The sequence below is a fragment of the Lissotriton helveticus genome, chromosome 10, assembly GCF_964261635.1.
Source record: "Lissotriton helveticus chromosome 10, aLisHel1.1, whole genome shotgun sequence".
Classification (NCBI taxonomy): Eukaryota; Metazoa; Chordata; class Amphibia; order Caudata; family Salamandridae; genus Lissotriton; species Lissotriton helveticus.
The window spans coordinates 64,374,162-64,383,191 of NC_136071.1; positions in this window are offsets into that span (position 1 = coordinate 64,374,162).

Sequence of the window (9,030 nt, forward strand, 5' to 3'; positions counted from 1 at the left end):
GCCACTATAGGTGTGGCAGGGTATACTCAGACATGAGTCCCTTGCTCACTGCTCCATCAGGATTCAAGCAAGCTGGGCCGACGAGGCTGAAATGCCAGAAACCGGTCCCCGGTAGCTTGTATCCTTTCTGGTGAAGAATTGGCTTGGTAGTTTGGTCTGCCCTGTTCCCATGATGCACTGGGCCAGGGACAGACTAATTTGCATATAGCCAGGTTCTGAGCTGGGATGGGGCAGTGAGCTAAATAACGGTGATGGATCAAGCCCTGATCTTTGGACTGGGTAAGAGTGGTCTGCTTAATTCAGACACTCTATTCATCACCACCCCCTTTTCTGAATCGTTTTTGGCCACTATAGGTGTGGCAGGGTATACTCAGACATGAGTCCCTTGCTCACTGCTCCATCAGGATTCAAGCAAGCTGGGCCGACGAGGCTGAAATGCCAGAAACCGGTCCCCGGTAGCTTGTATCCTTTCTGGTGAAGAATTGGCTTGGTAGTTTGGTCTGCCCTGTTCCCATGATGCACTGGGCCAGGGACAGACTAATTTGCATATAGCCAGGTTCTGAGCTGGGATGGGGCAGTGAGCTAAATAACGGTGATGGATAAAGCCCTGATCTTTGGACTGGGTAAGAGTGGTCTGCTTAATTCAGACACTCTGTTCATCACCACCCCCTTTTCTGAATCGTTTTTGGCCACTATAGGTGTGGCAGGGTATACTCAGACATGAGTCCCTTGCTCACTGCTCCATCAGGATTCAAGCAAGCTGGGCCGACGAGGCTGAAATGCCAGAAACCGGTCCCCGGTAGCTTGTATCCTTTCTGGTGAAGAATTGGCTTGGTAGTTTGGTCTGCCCTGTTCCCATGATGCACTGGGCCAGGGACAGACTAATTTGCATATAGCCAGGTTCTGAGCTGGGATGGGGCAGTGAGCTAAATAACGGTGATGGATCAAGCCCTGATCTTTGGACTGGGTAAGAGTGGTCTGCTTAATTCAGACACTCTATTCATCACCACCCCCTTTTCTGAATCGTTTTTGGCCACTATAGGTGTGGCAGGGTATACTCAGACATGAGTCCCTTGCTCACTGCTCCATCAGGATTCAAGCAAGCTGGGCCGACGAGGCTGAAATGCCAGAAACCGGTCCCCGGTAGCTTGTATCCTTTCTGGTGAAGAATTGGCTTGGTAGTTTGGTCTGCCCTGTTCCCATGATGCACTGGGCCAGGGACAGACTAATTTGCATATAGCCAGGTTCTGAGCTGGGATGGGGCAGTGAGCTAAATAACGGTGATGGATCAAGCCCTGATCTTTGGACTGGGTAAGAGTGGTCTGCTTAATTCAGACACTCTGTTCATCACCACCCCCTTTTCTGAATCGTTTTTGGCCACTATAGGTGTGGCAGGGTATACTCAGACATGAGTCCCTTGCTCACTGCTCCATCAGGATTCAAGCAAGCTGGGCCGACGAGGCTGAAATGCCAGAAACCGGTCCCCGGTAGCTTGTATCCTTTCTGGTGAAGAATTGGCTTGGTAGTTTGGTCTGCCCTGTTCCCATGATGCACTGGGCCAGGGACAGACTAATTTGCATATAGCCAGGTTCTGAGCTGGGATGGGGCAGTGAGCTAAATAACGGTGATGGATCAAGCCCTGATCTTTGGACTGGGTAAGAGTGGTCTGCTTAATTCAGACACTCTGTTCATCACCACCCCCTTTTCTGAATCGAGCCAGAATCATTAGGCTGCTCTGGGGGAATTTCGATCCCCTTCTCCCACAGCGATTGTACTTCATTATTAAAATGTTTAAGGACAAAGGGCCAGATGTAGGTAGGCTTTTACCGGTCGGTAATGGCCGAAATCGGCCGTTACCGACCGGTAAAAGCCTTTTCCTATTTAGGAGGCTTTTTCACCGATTCGGTAAATAACGAATCGGTATTTACCGAATCATCATTTACCGATTCGGTATTTACCGAATCGTAAATGAGATGTAGGAAGCACTGTAAACAGTGCTTCTGGGCTTTAAGAATTCGTTATTTACCACCAACTATTAGTTGGTAGTAAATAAGGAATTCCTATGTACATGCATAAATGTGCATTTACACCTGTGCCATGTGACAGACATACATGCCCTTAGGGCATGTATGTATGCCACATGTCCACACCAGCACTAATCAGGGGTGCAACAGGGTGTCAAAGTGACACCCTGCCACCCTTGACTTTTTCCCAATATTACCGAATCGGTAAATACCGATTCGGTAATTGACACTATAGGAATGAATGGCAAAAAACAAATCGGTAAATACCAATTCGGTAAATACCGAATCTAACCGATTAGGTATTTTTTACCGAATTATTATCTACATTGCAATTACCGATTCAAAAATACCGAATCGGTAAAATTCGGTATTTTCGCATCAGTAATTTACAATTACCTACATCTAGCCCAAAGTTCTCTATTGAGGTAACAAGCGGTCAGCGTGGAGCTTCCCCAATTGATAGAACACTTTGATCGGAATGATCAGACGCCTTCTTCCCTCCTGTTGGTCCTCCTTTTACAGACTCTTCCCAGTGATTCACATTTTGGAACAGTGGGGAGGGCTCTCTTCCAGCGAAGCACCCGGAGAGATGATCGAGAGGAGTTATTTATTTCTGGACCAACGACAAAAGAAAGAAATTATTGTAAAAAAGAATTGAACTTGCCTCCTTCTTGAACTCGCCCGACTGCCACCGCCACATCTACTTAGTACGAATATCCTTTATACTCCTTCAGACACTGTTAGGGGAGAGGAGTTGGCCTAACGGCTACGGCACTCCACCTCGGACCAGGGGAACTCGGTTCGAGTCTCGGTAATGACGCTAAACTTCCTGTGATTCTGAGCAAATCACTTAATCTTCCCGTGCCTAACAAAAATCAATGTGTGTCTTCACGTAACGTAACTGGTGCTATGTAAAGCGCTCTGATACCCGTTTCGGATTCGGGTCAAGTTTGCGTTATATATAAAAAAAAACTTCCTTTGGTCCCGGGACACCTTGGGCTCAATGTTCCTCCCTGGGCTTAAGTTGGCATGTAGATCGACAGTTGGCCCACCAAACCCGTGGTAACACCTCATGCCCTCATCGCACCACCACAACCCCCCAAGCAGATAGGGTGCAGCAGGGAGTGGAGCCCCTGATGACTGCTTTACAATGGGAGCCCCAACCACAAATCATCTGGCCTGACTCACTTTGCCCACCATATAAGTTCGAAGTGCGAACGATGAATGCAGGATTGAAACAGAAATCTCCCCAAATCCCTGATTGAAAAGGGAAAGGGAAAATCACCCAGACAACCAGTGCTTTCACTCAAGATTCCGCCAAGGTCTCCACCGACTTGGAACGCCTGTTCTCGCCATCTCTCAGCGCTGCATTGATATTGTCCACTCGGGGTACCTTTCACCATACATCACCAAGCCGGGTAGCCTCTCCACCATCCCAGTGCCACATGGCTGTGATGCAAACAACAAACAACAAAACGTCCACTCAAGGTGCCACCAAGCCGGGTGAAGTCTCTACTGGCAATGGGACGGGGTCTAAGCCGTGTGCCGTTTTGCTAGACACCAATGATGGGGCAACCTACCCCAGAAGCGTAAGCAGCGGTAGCAACAGCAGAGGTGCAGTCCGGATGGATGGGCGGAGCAGCAGCATGCAAGAAGCATGTGCATTACTTTGGAATGCTACCCCAATGTTAAACCTATTTTGGGATTAACAAATCAATGCTAATTGGTAATGTATTTTGTAATTTAGTTTGTATGGACAAATAACGCAAAGCAGCATGAAACGCTCCTTTGCATTAATTTGCGTTAAGGAGTGGTTAGGTCGGTGGTATATGGGTGCAACCAGCCAATGAGGTAACATCATTTCCAGTCCGTTCAAGTTGCATACATCCTCAGGTCCTCACAATTAGAAATCTGCTCGTCACCACCCTTGGCCTCACACGGTATCGCAGCACGGTTCCTAAGTGCCCTATACTCTATTCCTCTTTGATTTAATTGTACTTAAGTCCCCAAGATATGTCAATTATACACAACAAGGTTTATTGATTGACACCAATCCTCACCCTTCGATCACGCCACTTCTCAGGTCACGTGCTCTGCCCCTTGCCTGTACTGCCTGTCCAATTGCGGTGATTAACATATTCTTAGTGCGTTCTTGAGTCGAAAGCACGAGTCTTTCGTACCCTGCTATTCCAACTCTGTATCAAGGAATTTGCTAATCCAACCAGCCCCTGTTAACATCACCTATAACAGCCATCATAATGCACTGTATAACCTAAGCTCATCCCTCAATGACTGTACACGCTCAGCCTATGTCGTCTCAAAATAACTCAATTAAAGAGGGGACAATTGGTCTATATCAATCAGCTTTTCTGCTGATGCATCAATTTCTGTCCAATTCATGCAATGTCACAGTTATGTTATTTTGCCAACGCTTGTGATTAAACCTTCTGGAATAACAATTCCAGGATACTCTTTGCTCTAATTTTATATCCTCAAATTCATATAAAATATTAATGTCAAGTTGGAGATGTCAGTCAACAGCTAAAAGTCTCATCTAAAATTGTTGTTGATCTTATCACCCTGAACAGTCCAAAGTGATCTAGTGAGTATATATGATGTGAATCAATAAACCTTGTTGTGTATAATTGACATGTCTGGGGGACTTAAGGACTGTTAAATCAAAGAGAAATAGAGTATACAGCACTTAGGAACCATGCCGCCACACCGTGAGAAGCCACGGTTGGTGACAAGCCGATTTCTATTAGTGAGGACGGAGGGGAGACATGTTGTATGTATGCAAGTTGAACAGACTTGACATGCTGTTACCTGATTGACTAGGCCGGATTTAAATAGGAGTACAGATTGGTTTGAAATAGACGGCAGGATTTATTGAACCTGCCTGACACGGATGCGTGTCAGAAAGGAAAACTTAGAACCACAGGTCAGTGTACGTGACACAGGGTGATTAACTTTTAGGTCTCAGTCTCCACCTCGATGTAAGGGTGGGAGCCAGGGACAAGAATTGCGCGCTTTCAAGTGGTTAACATGCGCTCAAGGGTAATGGGATTGGATGTCACTCCAGTGACTTAACAGGATGGATTTAGGGGGTAAATTGAGTTGTTTTATCAGATGTTGAAGAGCGACTATGGAACATCCCATTACAAGGATAAGGCAGTTAGGGAGCTGGATCTTTATTCAAGGGGAGCCTCCATCATACATTGTCAATTAATCAAATGAACATTGTCATATGGAGATAGCAGAGTCGCATGTGATCTTTGAGCATATATTTTTTGTGGATAATGACCTTAACACGGGGCTAGTGTTTTTAGCCTAAATAGGCAATCCGGAACATGAGTTCTATGTGAAGTCTTGAGGTAATGACGTATTGATTTTGACTATATTTACAAATGAACAGGGGGATTTGGTTTTGACATAAGGGAGTGGCATTAAATGCATGCTGTTTACTTTGTATCATTAGTGATTGTGAGGTTGGTGTGGATATGATATATACGGAAGCACTGGATAGGTGGGGATGAGGGTCTTGCCAGGGGCGGACCGTGGGGAACGTGAGTATGGAGGTCTAACTGGACTTAAATACCAGTCATGACAATGCTTTGCTGAACAGTGACGAGTTTTAAGCACATTGTTATGTATATTGTTTTGTGGTGATAACTTATATTTTCCTGAATTGATAAGGAATAGATTGGATATAGGCAGAGCGTCTTACTATTTTGTTTAAGAAATGACCTAATCATGTTTGTACTATATTTTTGAAGGATTAATGGCTAAAGAATGTTTCTAGATGCCCTTATCTTCTCATTTTCAGCCTTGATATAGTCCACAATGGACGAAACACGTCGGTTGAATTGTTTTCTATTGTGATTTTTTCTGGATGAAATAAACAAAAATTTGGAAATATATAAAGACTCCCTATGGACTCACTTTGAATGTTAATGCGGAATGAATGATTACGAAGCACCTTGCATGTCAACTGTTTATGAATTTTGTGCTCCTTTTTGTAGAGGAAGGAGTTGAGTAGTTAGTGGCCCAGTGGCGGTGGGACCACAGGAAGTATAGTGCAGTGAGTGCACAGTGACACATTACCTGTATTGCACACCTGTGCGCACATTCTTCATCCCTCACCGCTGGAAAGCTCTTTGATTAATATTTTATATATGTTTGGCAGAGCACCTCATGGGATTGGCTGCATCTAAAAGCTAGTGGAAAGCCAACCCCTAGATGTGCAAAGGCTTTGCAATGGGGTTGGCAGCAGGCCCTGTGTACAACTCCCTGCAGGGTACCAAGCCCAAGCTAGGCAGCCAGTGTTGTGATAGACACATGGCCCACAGCCTGTTTGCAGGAACCCACCATGGTCACTCAAGTCCAGCCACCCTGTTTCTATTGTTAACTCTTTTGGTGCTCGAGATGGCTCCCGGCCGTCATGAGTCACAGTAGGCGTGTTCTCAGGACAGCCAAGAGCCGTCAGAACGCTGCCGCTCCGCCCACATGCTGTTAATTCCCTGCCTGTGCAGGAAAATTAATCAGTGGGCGGAGTTCTGACAGCTCCCGGCCGTCTTGAGCACATCCCCACCGTGATTTATGATGGCCGGGAGCCGTCATGAGTACCGCAGCGCCATGCCCAACCCCCCCTCGAACCACGGGCGGAATTTGCGCCACGGCAAAGTGGGTAATTTGTCTGGTGTCCTGTGGGAGCCAGGGGAGGCTTGTTGGATTTTGTTAAGCGGGACACCACCCCAAAATATTTTTTTAGTTGGACCCAGAGTGGTCCGCTGGTCTACGGGCTCCAGGTACCCCTCACATGCCATCTTATTAGTCATTTGTTTTGACTTTTTAAGACACTGGAACCACATTCCTGTGCCCTAAAACGGTGGTCGCAACATTGTGGGCTCCTGCGGGGGCCTTGCTGCCATGGGAGCGAGATGGCTGATGGGAAAGAAAGGCCTCTCATCCAGTCAGAAGGCTCTGTTTTTAGATTTTGTGCAAATGTAGGACTCTAACACGCATCTTGCAAATCTACCTGTCCAACCATACAAAGTTTCTGAATCTTATTTTCTTAAAAAATACTGAACGAATTGACACCAAGATCTAGCTTTCTGCCAAATTTGGTATAGTTCCATTAAGCTGTTTTGGCTGGAGTCTTTTTCAAAAGTACCTATGGAAATTGCATGGGGAAATTGCATTTTGCAATCCCCTTTTTTACTCTGTCCTTGCATGATGGATCATCCCATAATCCTTCCTGGAAGGAGTTGAGGTAAAAACAGAACTTTTCTGTGACAACAGCCATGAGTATGTCGGTTGCATTACCACCGCCATCAGACCCTGCCAGACCGCCCACCACATTATGATGGCGGGCGGATGTAGGGATGGTGGAGAGACCGCCCACCATGCTTCCGACAGGCTCCTTGAACCTGTCAGCCTGACAATACTGGTGGTGCCTGCTCAGGCACCCCCATAGGGATTACAATGTATCTTTCCACTGGCCGTTTTATGGCGGTTAACCCGCCATGAAAAGGCAGGCAGAGAGTGACTTTGGGGGTCCCTAGTGGCCCCCCTTTCCCCCTATCCTCCGGTATGGGGTCTGAGGGGCACCTATGGTCCCTGCCACATGGTGCAGGGATGTTCACACACATGCCTCTTAGAAGTGAGGTTTGTGCTGCAGTCTGTTTGTGGGCCTCAGCACAAGCCTCAATACTAGAAGGCACATTTCCTACCCTCTCCACGGCGGTCAGATCGTAATCTATCTGGCGGGACCACCGACTCCCTGTCGGCCTGTCCCGTTCCTGACAGGATGGCGGTTGGATGCTTGTCTGACTGCCATCATAACGAGCCCATAGTTCTAACTATAACTGCATTATAGGTTAAATACTTAAGGCTATATATGTGTGTTTGTGTGCGCACATGTGTATGTGTGTGTGTGCCAGGCTTATGGGGCTTATAAATGTAGATACTATGCCTATTGAAGCCATTGTAGAAGGAAGGGTCTGCGGTGTACCACAAGAAAATTTGTTTCTAGTATGGTATATCATCATAGAGCGAGGGATGAGATGAGGAAGAGGAATTAAGTGACACTACAGAAGGGTAGACTTTTTTATATCAAAACCTTATCTTGCTGGTACACCTCAAGACACCCCCTGTGTCTTGCTTGTGTACACTAAATAGACCATAGCCAATGGAAATCCAGCTATAAACACAATCATATCAGGAGAAGTGGAAAAAATGTGAAGGTTATCAAGGAGCTAGTTGGAGCCTCCCCAGAGATGAACTCACTCTCATAGAATAAGGGTTGTCACATGGAAGAAAACGGGTCGGTGAAATGAAGGCAACTGGAAAATAAATTAAACATAATAGTGCATCATATATGACATTATATTTCAGCCTGCACCCAGTCAAAGATTCAATTAGAACAGATCTCTGAAAGGCTCCTGCAGACTACCATCCAAAAGGGAATGCAGGTTGGTTTATTATGGAGGAACATTGAAAACCTTCTTTACAGATTCCCCACATTTTCCAAACCAACTCACAAATTCACATATTTTTTGAGACAATACAGGGTGATAGCAGAGAGATCTTATCTCATTTGTAGGGATGCCTCATCAGAATCACAAGTAGAGCACACCCGCATATAATCATTTGTTATAGTAACATAACGTTTTGGAATTGTAAAATGTATTAACTTGGAAAGGTGATGTATTTAGGCAATTGAAAAGTGACAGGGAGATTTAACGTAGAAAACTAATGTAACTAGAAACATTAACGTGAAGAATTTGTGTTGTGCAACTGACAATTATTCAGGTACTAAATGTGTTTGTCAATCATTTCATTTTACATATATGTAAATGCATTAATTGAAAACGCCTTATTTTCCATGCACATTCGTAACGCTCACATGATGCTTTCTTATATAAACTGAATTTGTAGGCATGAAATACCAATCCCTGAAATCTCTTGCATTAGAATTACCAGTTTGAATTTCATTGTGTTCTTT